This window comes from Protopterus annectens, chromosome 8.part1, assembly GCF_019279795.1.
Source record: "Protopterus annectens isolate FY-2018-M chromosome 8.part1, PAN1.0, whole genome shotgun sequence".
Classification (NCBI taxonomy): Eukaryota; Metazoa; Chordata; order Ceratodontiformes; family Protopteridae; genus Protopterus; species Protopterus annectens.
In genome coordinates this window covers 478,952,132-478,964,148 of record NC_056742.1, presented here as the reverse complement: position 1 = coordinate 478,964,148, position 12,017 = coordinate 478,952,132, and positions in this window count along the sequence as shown.

Below are 12,017 nucleotides of genomic sequence, written 5' to 3'. Positions count from 1 at the left end.
ACACTTACCTGACCCACGCCCTAACCCTAAAGTCCATCAATACCCATTCGTACACTTACCTTGACCCAGTCCAAAAATGCTGAAGCCGCAGAAATGGCCAAACAAATTATTTCCCTGGGAAAAAATTCGGGTTTCCGCGGCTTCGACATTCTCACCTTTCAAACTACCAAGTTCGGCCTTCTGGTATTCGGTGTTCTTCACGTTCAGTTTTTTGATAGGAACCCGTTCAATGGACTTTGTAAACCAACATGTACATAGTCCACTATCTTGGGCCTCAAATATTAACTTTTTGTCCTTTGGTTTGAATTCACCTCTCCTTAACCATCCCTGCATTTCATCCTGATCCACAAGACATTACTCCAACACTTTTTTGTACTTGCAACAATATTTATGCATTTTCCACACTTCTTGCCTTCTTATCTGATCCTTCACCTTACATTCTTTCTTCTGTTTTTTTTGGCACATTCACTTGCTGTCTGATGTTTATCTATTTCTGGTTTGATTTCCACGCCCCTTGACACAGATATACTTCTGCTAAACTGAGTAGGGAAGACATCTTAGACTTATTCTCCCCTTGTTTTAAAACTTTCACCATGTTTGGGTCTTCTGAAGTCATTAGATATGCATGCAGTCCTATGATTGCACATCTCTACATGTAATCAATTTGAGCAGCCCCATACCTCCTTCAGAACTTGGAATATATAATCTTGGTATACACTGATATTTATAAATCATTTGATTAGCATGAAGCATTTTTTTTGTTTCCTGTCTAACTGATATAATACCTTTTAGGGCCAGTCACTCCAAAACTGTAAGTTAGGTCAAGAAGAGCAAAGTGTTTTATAGCTTGGACTTTGTTCCTAGATGTCAGAGATGTTTTCAGTATTAATTTTACTCTTCTAAAATATTCCTTACTAAGTTTTATTCACATTTGTTTATGTTTTATTGTTGAGCCTTCATCAATTCTCAAATATTTATACACTCCCCTTGCTCAAGTTGTTTTATATCACATTCCTCTTTCAGACTGATGGTTTCTTGGTGCTAGAGCTGGCCTGCTTTAAAGATTGCTTTTGCACATTTATCAAGACCAATTAACATTCTTATATAATCTGAGAAAGTTTTGACCACTTGCAGTTGTACTTTCAGTTCCTCATCTAATGTACTATACAGTTTTACATCATCTGCAAAAAGACGACGAGAAGTCTTTACACTTTGTTGTTTTCTGGGAACCAATTTGTAGCCATGACCTAATCTGTTAAATAGACAACTTAATGGGTTAAGGGCAAGCCAGAACAGCAGCAGTGACAGCGAGTCACCCTGGAATATCCCCTTTGAATTTTTATCCCTCAAATAAAAATTTGTTCTTTATCATTGCTTAACTGCAAAGTGGTTTGACACTGTTTCATGGTCCCTGTAATGTAATCGATCAATGTAGGGTGTACATTTTTCAGCACTCTTTTATCCATGAATGTGGGATATTGTCAAATTCTTTGTTGTAGTCTATCCATGTCATACTTAAATTCTTCCCCTTTTTACCATTCTCCATTATGACTTTATTTAACAACAAATGATCCTTTGTTCCATATGACTTTATTTTATTATCCTTTTCTTTTATTGCCATGATTTAGTTTTCTTCTAAATGCCTATAAACTCTGTCGTTATCAGTTCTGGTGTATAGTTTATACATCGTTGGAAAGCAAGTTTTTAGTCTATAGATTTTAGGATAGCTTGCAGGTCTGCTCTTAAGGAGGAGTATTGTTTTTCCTGTTATTAACCAGGTTGGCCTCTGTTTGGGGTGCATATAAATAGTTCCAACTCATGAAATTCATCATCTAAAGATGCTAATACTTTTAGCCAGAAGTTAGGTACTGCATCTGGGCCTGGGGTTTTCCAGTTAGGAGCTTTTCTTAATCTTGTTTCAATTTCTCTGGCCATTACTTCATCCGATTTCATATCCTGTACATTTGAACTTCTTATTCTTTCTTTAAGTTTTGTCTATTCAGTATCTTCATTATGATCCATATGATCTTTATAGACATTTCTCCATAATGTATCCATTTCTTTCTTTCTTTCTTTCTTTCTTTCTTTCTTTCTTTTTCTTTCTTTTTCTTTCTTTCTTTTTCTTTCTTTTTTCTGTTTCTTTCTTTCTCTCTTTTTTTCTTTCTTTCTTTCTTTCTTTTTTTGGTGGTGTTTCAGTTCCTTTTGCCTTGTTTCCCAGTTCTCTATAAATCCTTTTTTTGGGTCATCAAAAACTGCTTATTTTGTACTTTTCCTTTATATCTAGATGCATATCATATAAGTTTTTTTCCTGTGTTAATATCTTTAGTTTATTACTTGTAATAGTATACAACAGATCCTTGATCTGTTCAGATTCTGTGCATTGTTTTTATCACATCGATCTTAATAAGCATATTTGCTGATCTGTTCCTTCTTTTGTACTCTTCTATCAGTGGCACTTCTTGTCTGAATTGATTTATAGTGTTCTCTATGTGATACTTCCATGATGGCATTTTATTTCTCTCCTTCCTTTCCCTTAGTGCGCTCTGATTTGTGTAAGACCTTACCTGTTATTACTTTAGCTGCACTGTAATATATCCTGTTTACTTCTGTTATATTGCATGAGTTTCTATAAACAGCCCTGATTACTGTTTTCATTTGTTTTATCAAACTTCTAACATTTTGGGTCTTACTGACTTTCTGCAGTCTATTTCTTTCATTGATCTTAATATGTATATCCATCTCTATTAAATCAAGCAATTCTTCTCTTAGATCATTTTATTCTAAATTGAGGGCACATTCTTTGTTCTCCATTTCCTGGAAGCATTCTACAGAAAGTTTCAGAGCATCTTCCTGTGCCATATTCTCTTCAGTCTCATTCTGTGTCATCCATTGCTCTTTCACATGGAAACTCACTGGCATATCTTTCCACAACATTGACTGCATCAGAGTTGTCACAATTTCCTATTCCTTCCCTTGCTGTACAACTCCAACTGAACTTTTGTACAATCAGATGCTTTCCGTTCCACTGGCTTCTCCTAATTTGGGGATCCATTATTCCAGCCTGCTGTGGTGCTATCAGAACTAGATTTTCTACACTAAATCATTGATTTAACAGGTAATCCATAACCTCAGTTTCTGTTTCTTTAATTTCTCCATTACTAATTCTCTTTTCTTCTATCCTTCTTTGTTTTCTTAAATTATTATTACTTTTTTATTTTCAAATTTTCCATATCCAGATGCCTTTGCCTGTATTTGTATTCAAATAACTTTGGTACTACTTTTTTGTATTGATCAGTTTTGCTTTTTCCTTAGCATAAATATTGCACCATATTAAATCTCTTTTTCTTTCTGATGTCCATACTTCTTCAGATATCTGTTGCTCCTCCTGTTTCTCCTTACTTGGAGGATTCTTTGTTCGATCATACTGTGATATAACCTATGTTAGACTTTTTACAGTAAGTTTTTCACTTTGCAGGTATTCCATAATTTCAGCTTCTATTGTTTAATTTCTTTTTTAATATTCTTCTGTTCTATTTTCCCCCTTTGTGATATTATATTTTGTTTTGTGAAATTTTCCATATCTGGGTTCCTTGTGCCTGCATTTCTCTTTGAATATCTTTGGGACTGCTTTTTTGTATTGATTAATTTGGCTTTCTCCTTTACATAGATATTGCACCATATCCAATCTCTCTCTCTTTACCATGGTCATAGTTCTTGTTTATACATTTTAAAAATCTTTAGATTTTTTTACACTTTTGCACTTCCTCAGTCACTTCTTTTTCCAAACATCCCAAGGTTTCTTGGTCTATGTAACATTTTTCATGAATCTGTTGCATTAATGAACAGAAATTTGTATTTGAAGCTTTTGACATGTTTTCATATGTAAGTATTTTTTATTTCCAATGATTTCTCTCTTAATCTTTTGTTATCATAGGTTCATAGGTTCATAAGTAGGTACTAGGCTATTGGCCCTAGGGCCTATATAAGCCTAGCCAAAAAATGTACCCTGGCTTTTGCCACCCAAGAAAATTATTTTCCTGTGCCCCTGTCGAGCAGAGCCACAGAAGTGATCCCTGGGGTGAATTTCCCATTTCCCATCCAATCATCAAGATTTTTCTTGAAGAGTGCTAATGAGGAGCTCTGTTTGACATAGATAGGTAGTCTGTTCCAGAGTATGGGAAGTCTCTGGGAGAGGAATCTATCCCTCCAGCATGCTCTGTTTATTGTGGTGACAAGGTTTAGGTCCCTAGAGCATGTAGCTCAGAGGGATTGGGATTTCTTTAAGTGGAGCATGTCCAACAGCTCTGGGTTTGACATAGCTTTGTATGTTAGGCAGAGATTGCCCCTGAGTAGGCGATATGCGATGGAGTAAAGCTGTAGTTTTTTGAGACGGTCTGCATAGGGCATCTGTTTGAGGCCAGTAATCCTCTTTGTGAGGTATTTCTGTGGTCTTTCCAGTTGTTGTAGACGTCTTGTGAGGTACATACCAAAAGGGGCATTGTACTCTATAATGGGTCTAATGAGTGATGAGTAGAGGGGAACAATGACCTCTTTTTTCTGGATGAGAATCCTTTTGTGATGAGATGAGCCATGTAGAAGGATTTCCTGACCACTGTGGCGATGTGATTATCAAAGGAGAGACTACTGTCCACCTGTGACCCAAGGTCTCTTATCACATTTTTGGCATTTAGTAGACTACCAGCTATGTGGTAGTTCATGGGTACAGAGTTTTTACCAAAGGGGATGGCAATACACTTTTTGGCATTGAGCTTCAGGTCATGGCTTTGACACCAGGTATCTGTCTCCGTAAGGCCCTTTTGTAGTTTGTCCACATCATTAGGAGTTTCGATTATGGCTCCTAGTTTGCAGTCATCTGCAAACTTTGTTAGTCAAAGACCTTCTGTGTTAGTCTGCACTTCAGAGAAGTAGATACCAAACAGGAGAGGACCCAGGACTGAACCCTGTGGTACTCCACTTGTCACTGGTCTGAAGTCGGATTTGGAATCCGCTACTTTGACAGTGTGGGTTCTGTCCATGAGCCAGTTGGCAACCCATCTTGTGACATAGGGATTTATACCTAGTTTAGTGAGCTTATCTATAATTCCAGAGTGGGGGATGATGTCGAAAGCCTTGGCGAGATCTAGATAAGCTGTGTGAACCATTTTACCCTCAAGTCAAGTCAATCAGGTTTAGGAGACATGATCTGCCTTTTACAAATCCAAACTGAGTAGGGTCCAGAGTTTGGAGATTACCAATGTCTTTGTTTATGAGTTCCATGATGATACGTTCCATGGCCTTGCAGACCAGGCTCGTCAGGCTAATCTGACCAAGAATTCTGGGCTTTTTGTACAAATCTAACAAGTCATAATTTCTTTATTTTCATCAATAGTCCACTCTGTCATCTATATGGTTATTCTTCAGCCAATCAGGTTTTGCAATTTTTGTGGACTACTAATTCCTTCTATACCAGAGGGGCCATCCTCCCCTTGAGCCTGGCCTAGCCCCATTGTAGGAATGTTTCCTTGTGTTGAGGATTCTGCATTTTTCCAGTCCTGGCACCAGTGTACCTACTAGGATTGGGCACTTTTTCTATCCTGGGACTTGTGTACCAGGCTGTCTTTGTTATTTTTAACCTACTTCTGTCTGTGATATATGTCATATAAAATATAGCTTATATATCAGTGTCCTCTTCATGATATTTTGTAAAAAGAGGGTCCATCTCATGAAGGTACTCACCAAGACTTGAGGATGAGTTCAATTCCAGAAATATTACTCTCTTCTGCTTGCTGATTTTATGATCTTTCTTTTCGGACCCTTATTATCTCTGCATTTACACCCTTGTCATTTCTCCATTTAGACTTTTTTTTTTTTTTTAATTTCTCTAAGTCTTTTGGGTTTCTAATACCATGACAGGAATGGACCCCATTCCTAAGTCAAAGTATGATTAAAGTTCATGAAATTAGTACTGTTTCAATCTTTGATGTCAGCCAAAAGTGCTCTTCGCAGCACCCATAATGTGCCTAGTAATGACTCCTTCTGCAATTCATATGGGGTTACATGTATTGGTAGCATATCTAAATATAATTGTAGATTCTTTCCTATAATGCCCATTGATCGTACTACCATTGGAATGGTCTAGGTATCTTTCTTCCACACTGCTCTTGTTTCTGCCTGCAGATCCTGATATTTTATGACTTTGTGTCTCTCTGTATTGAAGACACGGTAGTCACTGGGTGTGGCGATTTCAGTGATCAATGCTACTTTTGTCTTCTTTTCATGGACCACTATATCCAGTTTTCTAGCATCTGTCTTTTGAACTGTTGGTAATGGATCATCCCATGTGACATGTCCATCACCTCCAAAAGGCACTGTAAAGTAATTCCACATTGACATTTGCAGTTGCTCTAAATAAGGAGGAATGCAAGACCCTCCGAATGACTACAAGAGCAGAGGACAAAAACTACAAGAAAGATTCAACCTATTTACTGTTTTTATGAGCATTTTTTGCTCCTTTGTGCCATTCTACAGCCTTCACATAGTTACCCCATGTCCACCACTGGGTTTACCAACTTCTCCTGTGCCTTCTGGATTTGCTCTGATGCAGCTTGGGCTAACTCAGATCTTTAGTGCATTCAGGGGTTCTAACCATCTCCATTCAGCTGAGGGTATTTGCTTGGGGTAATACAGCATCCATGTTTGTGTCTGAGTGGGGGATTTGCCATAGGGAGATGCAATATATCACCCCACCTTTACAGTAGGTCAGCAATGTGCACCACCCTTTTCCCTGTTTGGACTATGTCCCCTCATTATGATGTTCCCAGTATCCACCAGGTATGCTCACAGGGAACACCCACAGAACCATTCACCCATCTCTACCTGTTATGTCATCAGTCATTCACGCCACTATTTAAACCCAAGTCAAAAGGCTCTATTCAGGGTTTTATCCCACTACAATATTGGAGCAGTGTGAATATTAACTATTAACATGTTCAATAAAAGTCTTCTGGACTTAAATACAATCCATGTTCTGTGTATGAATGATGTGAAAATAAAAGTTAAAAAATAATCCTCGTTATGGTTTCCAAGAGCAAAAGACAGGGAAGCATCCATTCACTCTGTAATTACCCACTTTGTCTAATGCAGGGTCACAGGGGAATCACAACCTATCCGAGCATTCAGTTGGTGCAAGTTGCTCTTTTTGTCTGTTTGCACTTGCTTAAAAAATTTATTTCAATCCAGACTTTTCATTCTGTATATGTTCACAGCACTTTGAGTATCACTGTATCTGTCTCTTCATTATGTTTTTTTTAATTTCTTCTTTAAAATTTTGCACAGACTTTCAAATGGAAACCATATGGAAAATGTTATGTAGCTACATTGCAAGCATTTGTAAATTCTGCAATATATTATTAAAGGTCTTTTTTCTGTTTTACTGAGTGACTCACTACTGTAAGCTTTGAAATTTCCTGAATGTACTTCTAGTGTTTTATAATTTATATACTAGTTTTGACCAAAATGTGATTAGCATTTTTCTAGCTTTCCATTTAAATTTAATCAAACCTCTCAACCTCTAGTTATTGTCATGTAACATATGCTCTGTATTCAGTTTACTATATTTATTGCTATATAATATCTTTGCATTTGAGTTTCAGACCTCATATCCTTCAGAAAATAGATAATAATTCAAAATATGTTATTCTGGCAATTTTCTAAGTTTATAGGAACAATATTTAAAATCTGTCCCTATTTTTTGGGTTTCTGTTCCCCTATTGTTTCTGTCTCTGTCCAGATGTCTTGCTCTAAGAGGTTGAGAGCTATGCCAACCATAAAAGTACATAAAAGAGCTCATCCATTTACAAGTAGTAATCAAACAGACAAAACAGCCAATCACAAACCTAAGAGTCAGGCCAAAAGCTAGCTGTGTCACTGGGAATTGTTGCGTGATTATTCATTGTTATTTTAGGTTGCCATGGTTTATTAAACTGTTCATTACGCCAATTTCTATTATTTGCCAATTATAAAGCTTTAGTCTACCCAGTACTACAAAATGTTAGAAGACTGATATAGCAAGTTATCTAAAATTTGATTGAGAGATTATGATATTGATTTCTCTTCACAAATGCAATACAACAGTTTTGACTGAAGTTTTCTATGACAACATACATTACTTCTAATTTTAGATGTTGTTTTAGAAACTGCGAGATTTTCAGATATGAGATCTTTACTGACACACACACATTCCTTGTAAATAACTTAATGCTAACCAAATTTCTCAAACATATTACTACTGCATTCTCAAAATACTGTACTTTTGTATATATTTGTATTCTATATTTCTTTTTGTTTTTGTACTAAGTATCTTACAACTTGAACTGTTAGTTTTTTCTTATTTTTTTAATTATTTTCCTGGAGGTTTTCTCCTCGGGTCTCCACTGAAAAAGGGATCTCTGGGCCCAGTCGGATTAACCCGGTTAATAAATCTAAAAATAAATTAAACAAATAAATAAATAAATAAATAAGTTGGACAAAAATATTCTTTCTATTTCTGTGTAAATCCAGATGACAAGTAAAGACAAACACAGGGCGTGTAATATATTTGGAGAGACTGGAGAACCCTCATTATGTTCCTAAATCATAGGTTCATAGATTCATTGGTATGTACTAGGCTAAGGGCCTTGGAGCCTTTACAAGCCAGTAGAAGTGCCCTGGCATTGTGCCGCCTTATGTTAGTTCCCAGTGTCTTTATCAGGTAGAGCCACTGGAGCAATCTCCGGGGTGAACTTTCTATTTACCATCCACTCATCAAGATTTCTGTTGAAGATGGACAGCGAGTTGCTCTGCTTGACATGTATGGGAAGTCTATTCCAGAGCATGGGTGGTCTCTGGGTGAGGAACCTGTCCCTCTAGCATGTTCTGTTGATTGTGGCAATGAGGTTGAGGTCTCTGGAGCATGGGGTGCAGAGGGATTGGGATTTCTTTAGATGTAGCATTTCTAACAGAGCTGGGTCAGACATAGTTTTGTAAGTCAAGCAGAGATTGCCTCTAAGTAGGCGATATGAGATAGAGATTAACTGGAGTCTTTTGAGTCTATCCATTTAGGATATATGTTTAATGCCTAGGATCCTCTTTGTGAGGTACTTCTGTGGCCTCTCTAACTGTTGCAGGTGTCTAGTGAGGTACATGTCAAATGGGGCATTATACTCAATGATTGGTCTAATAAGGGAAGAGTAGAAAGAAATGATGACCTCTTTCTTCCTGGATGCAAAACCCTTGGTAATGAGATGTGCCACATAGAAGGAATTTCTGACCACAGTGGCAATGTGGTGGTTGAAGGAGAGGTTGCTGTCAGCCTGCATCCCCAGATCTGTTATAAAGCCTTCAGTGTTCACTGGGCTCTCATCGATGTGGTAATTAGTGGGAATTGAGTTTTTACCAAAGGGGAATGGTGATGCATTTTTTGGTGTTAAGTTTAAGGCCATAGTTTCGACACTAGTCATTGGTCTCAGTGAGGCCTTTCTGTAGGATGTCTGCATCACTTGGGGAGTTAATAATGGCTTTCAGCTTGCAGTCATCTGCGAACTTGGTCAGCCACAGTCCCTTTGTGTTGGCCTGGACTTCTGAGAAGTAGATGCCGAATAGGAGAGGACCCAGGACCGATCCCTGTGGGACTCCACTTGTGGCAGGTCGGCAGTCTGACTTGGAGTCCACTACTTTACACTGTGTGTTCTATCTGTGAGCCAGTTTGCAACCCACCTAGTGATATAGGGGTTGATGCCTAGTTTGGTGAGTTTATCAATAATTCCTGAGTGAGGAATGGTATCAAAGGCCTTGGACAGATCGAGGTAGGCTGTATGCACTGCCTTACCTTCATCCACAGCCCTGGTGACTGACTCAAAGAAGTCAACCAGGTTGAGCAGGCATGATTTCCCTTTCACAAAGCCAAATTGCTGGGATCTAGAGTTTAGAGATTTCCTATATCTTTGCTAATCAGATGCATGATGATGCACTCCATAGCTTTACATATCAGACTTGTCAATGGGGCAATAATTCCCAGGGTCTGTAGTCGCTCCCCCTTTATGGAGAGGAAAGACTGTAGCAGTGTGCCAAGGGACAAAGCCTGAGATGAGGTTGTGACTGAATAGGGCACACAGATGTGGTGCCAGTTTGCTTTCTAGTTCATTAAGAACACATACAGGGATATTATGGGGTCCCATGGAAGCTGTAGTCCTGGCCTTAGACAATGCAGCTTTAACCTGTGCTGCAGTAATGCTGGGTGCCTGGCATTCTTCTGGTATTGTGATCGGTCCTTTGGGGGTGGGTGAGACAAGTAAAGTTGGCACTGAATCTGTTGGCCAGTATGTTGACAATATCTGTTGGCTCAGTATAAGGCTGATAGCCTAGTACCAACCTATGAACCTATGAACCTATAGGAGATACCATTGTGCAGTAACTCAGAGCAAATCTGGGTATTGCCGTGGAGATTCTTGATATAACTATAGAAGGCTTTGTGATTGTTTTTAGTGTCTGCAGCAATTCTCCCCTCATAGCTGGCTTTGGAGGATTTGATGAGGGATCTCAACATTTTGTTGAGGCTAATAAGCGAGTTTTTTCAGTCTTGGGACTTCACATTTTTTCTGCAACAGTTTCTTCCTTCTGTTGTAGAGTTTGCTAATGGCAGGGGACCACAAGATTGGCTTTTTTTTTTGGAGGACAGCATCTTGGTTCTGTTGAGTATGCCTACTTCCATGCATTTATGTACATGTCTGTATAGTGCACTGATGTATGATTCATCAGTCATGCAGCTATTTTCCATTGACATGGGAGCCATGAAATTTGCCACCTATGCTTTTAGGAGCCCAAAGTCACCTTTGGAGAAAATTGTCAAGGTGGTTACCTTTGCGGGGGGTGTGGGTGAGATGTGAATTTCCATGGTGATTAGTTTATGGTCAGATCTGACCATGGAGGAATTGACTATTGGTGTAGAGCAACAGTCACCCATGTTAGTAATAACCAGGTTAAGGATGTTGCTTCCTCTAGTGGCGGTAAGGATGAGCTGGTCCAGGGCATTGGGCGTTGATGAATTCCAGGAAGCTTTCGGCCAGTGTATTGGTGCTTGAGTAGTTTTCCCAGTTGATGGAGGGGTAGTTGAAGTCTCCTAGTATGAGACTGTTGGATTGGACCTTGATAGATTCCAGGGTGCTTAGGAACATGGAGTGAGAGTCTAGGGACATGGTTGAGGACCTATAGCAGGTTATGACCTGGATCACCATCTTACCCAATATTAGTTGTACCTGAAGTATCTCAGATGCATTATTCTGGGCTACTAGACTGGATGTGTGCATATCCTTTATGAATATGGAGACACCACTGCCTTTGGAGCTTTGGTCCATGTTTCAGGGCCAAAAAATCTGTAATGAGTTATAGCCTGGTAGTACAGGGGTGCTTCCTGCCACTTTAGACCAGGTCACCATTACAGCACAAATGTCGATGTTCTCCATTTTGAGGAGTGCTTTAAGTGAATACATCTTGAGATTTAGACTTCTAGCATTGAACAGCATGACACTCAGATTGCATTTATTTATAGATGTTATGGTGATAATTTGGTCTTTAGAACATCACCTAAAATTGGCACTATAGGGGTGGCAAGAACCTTAGCTAGTACCCAGAAACCCAGGGGTGACAGATGTAGGCCATCTCTGGCAAAGCATCGAAGTCTGTCAGTCATGTCATCCCAAGCAGACAGATATCGGATCTCCTTAGAATGACACCAGAAACTCAGCCAATTGTTGAAGTCAATCATTTTTTGTTTGTATTGCGGCATCATTTTGGGTGATGGTAGGATACTGCTCAGGGCTAGGGTCATACGTGCCTGGGCCACATAATCCGAGAGCTCTATCATGTCTCTTTTCATGTAGTCCAGAGAGGTGCATCTCAGGTCATTCACTCCCACATGGACAATGACAGAGTCATACTTGTACTTGTTGTGGAGTGACCTGAGTGTGTGTGTTATGTGTTGG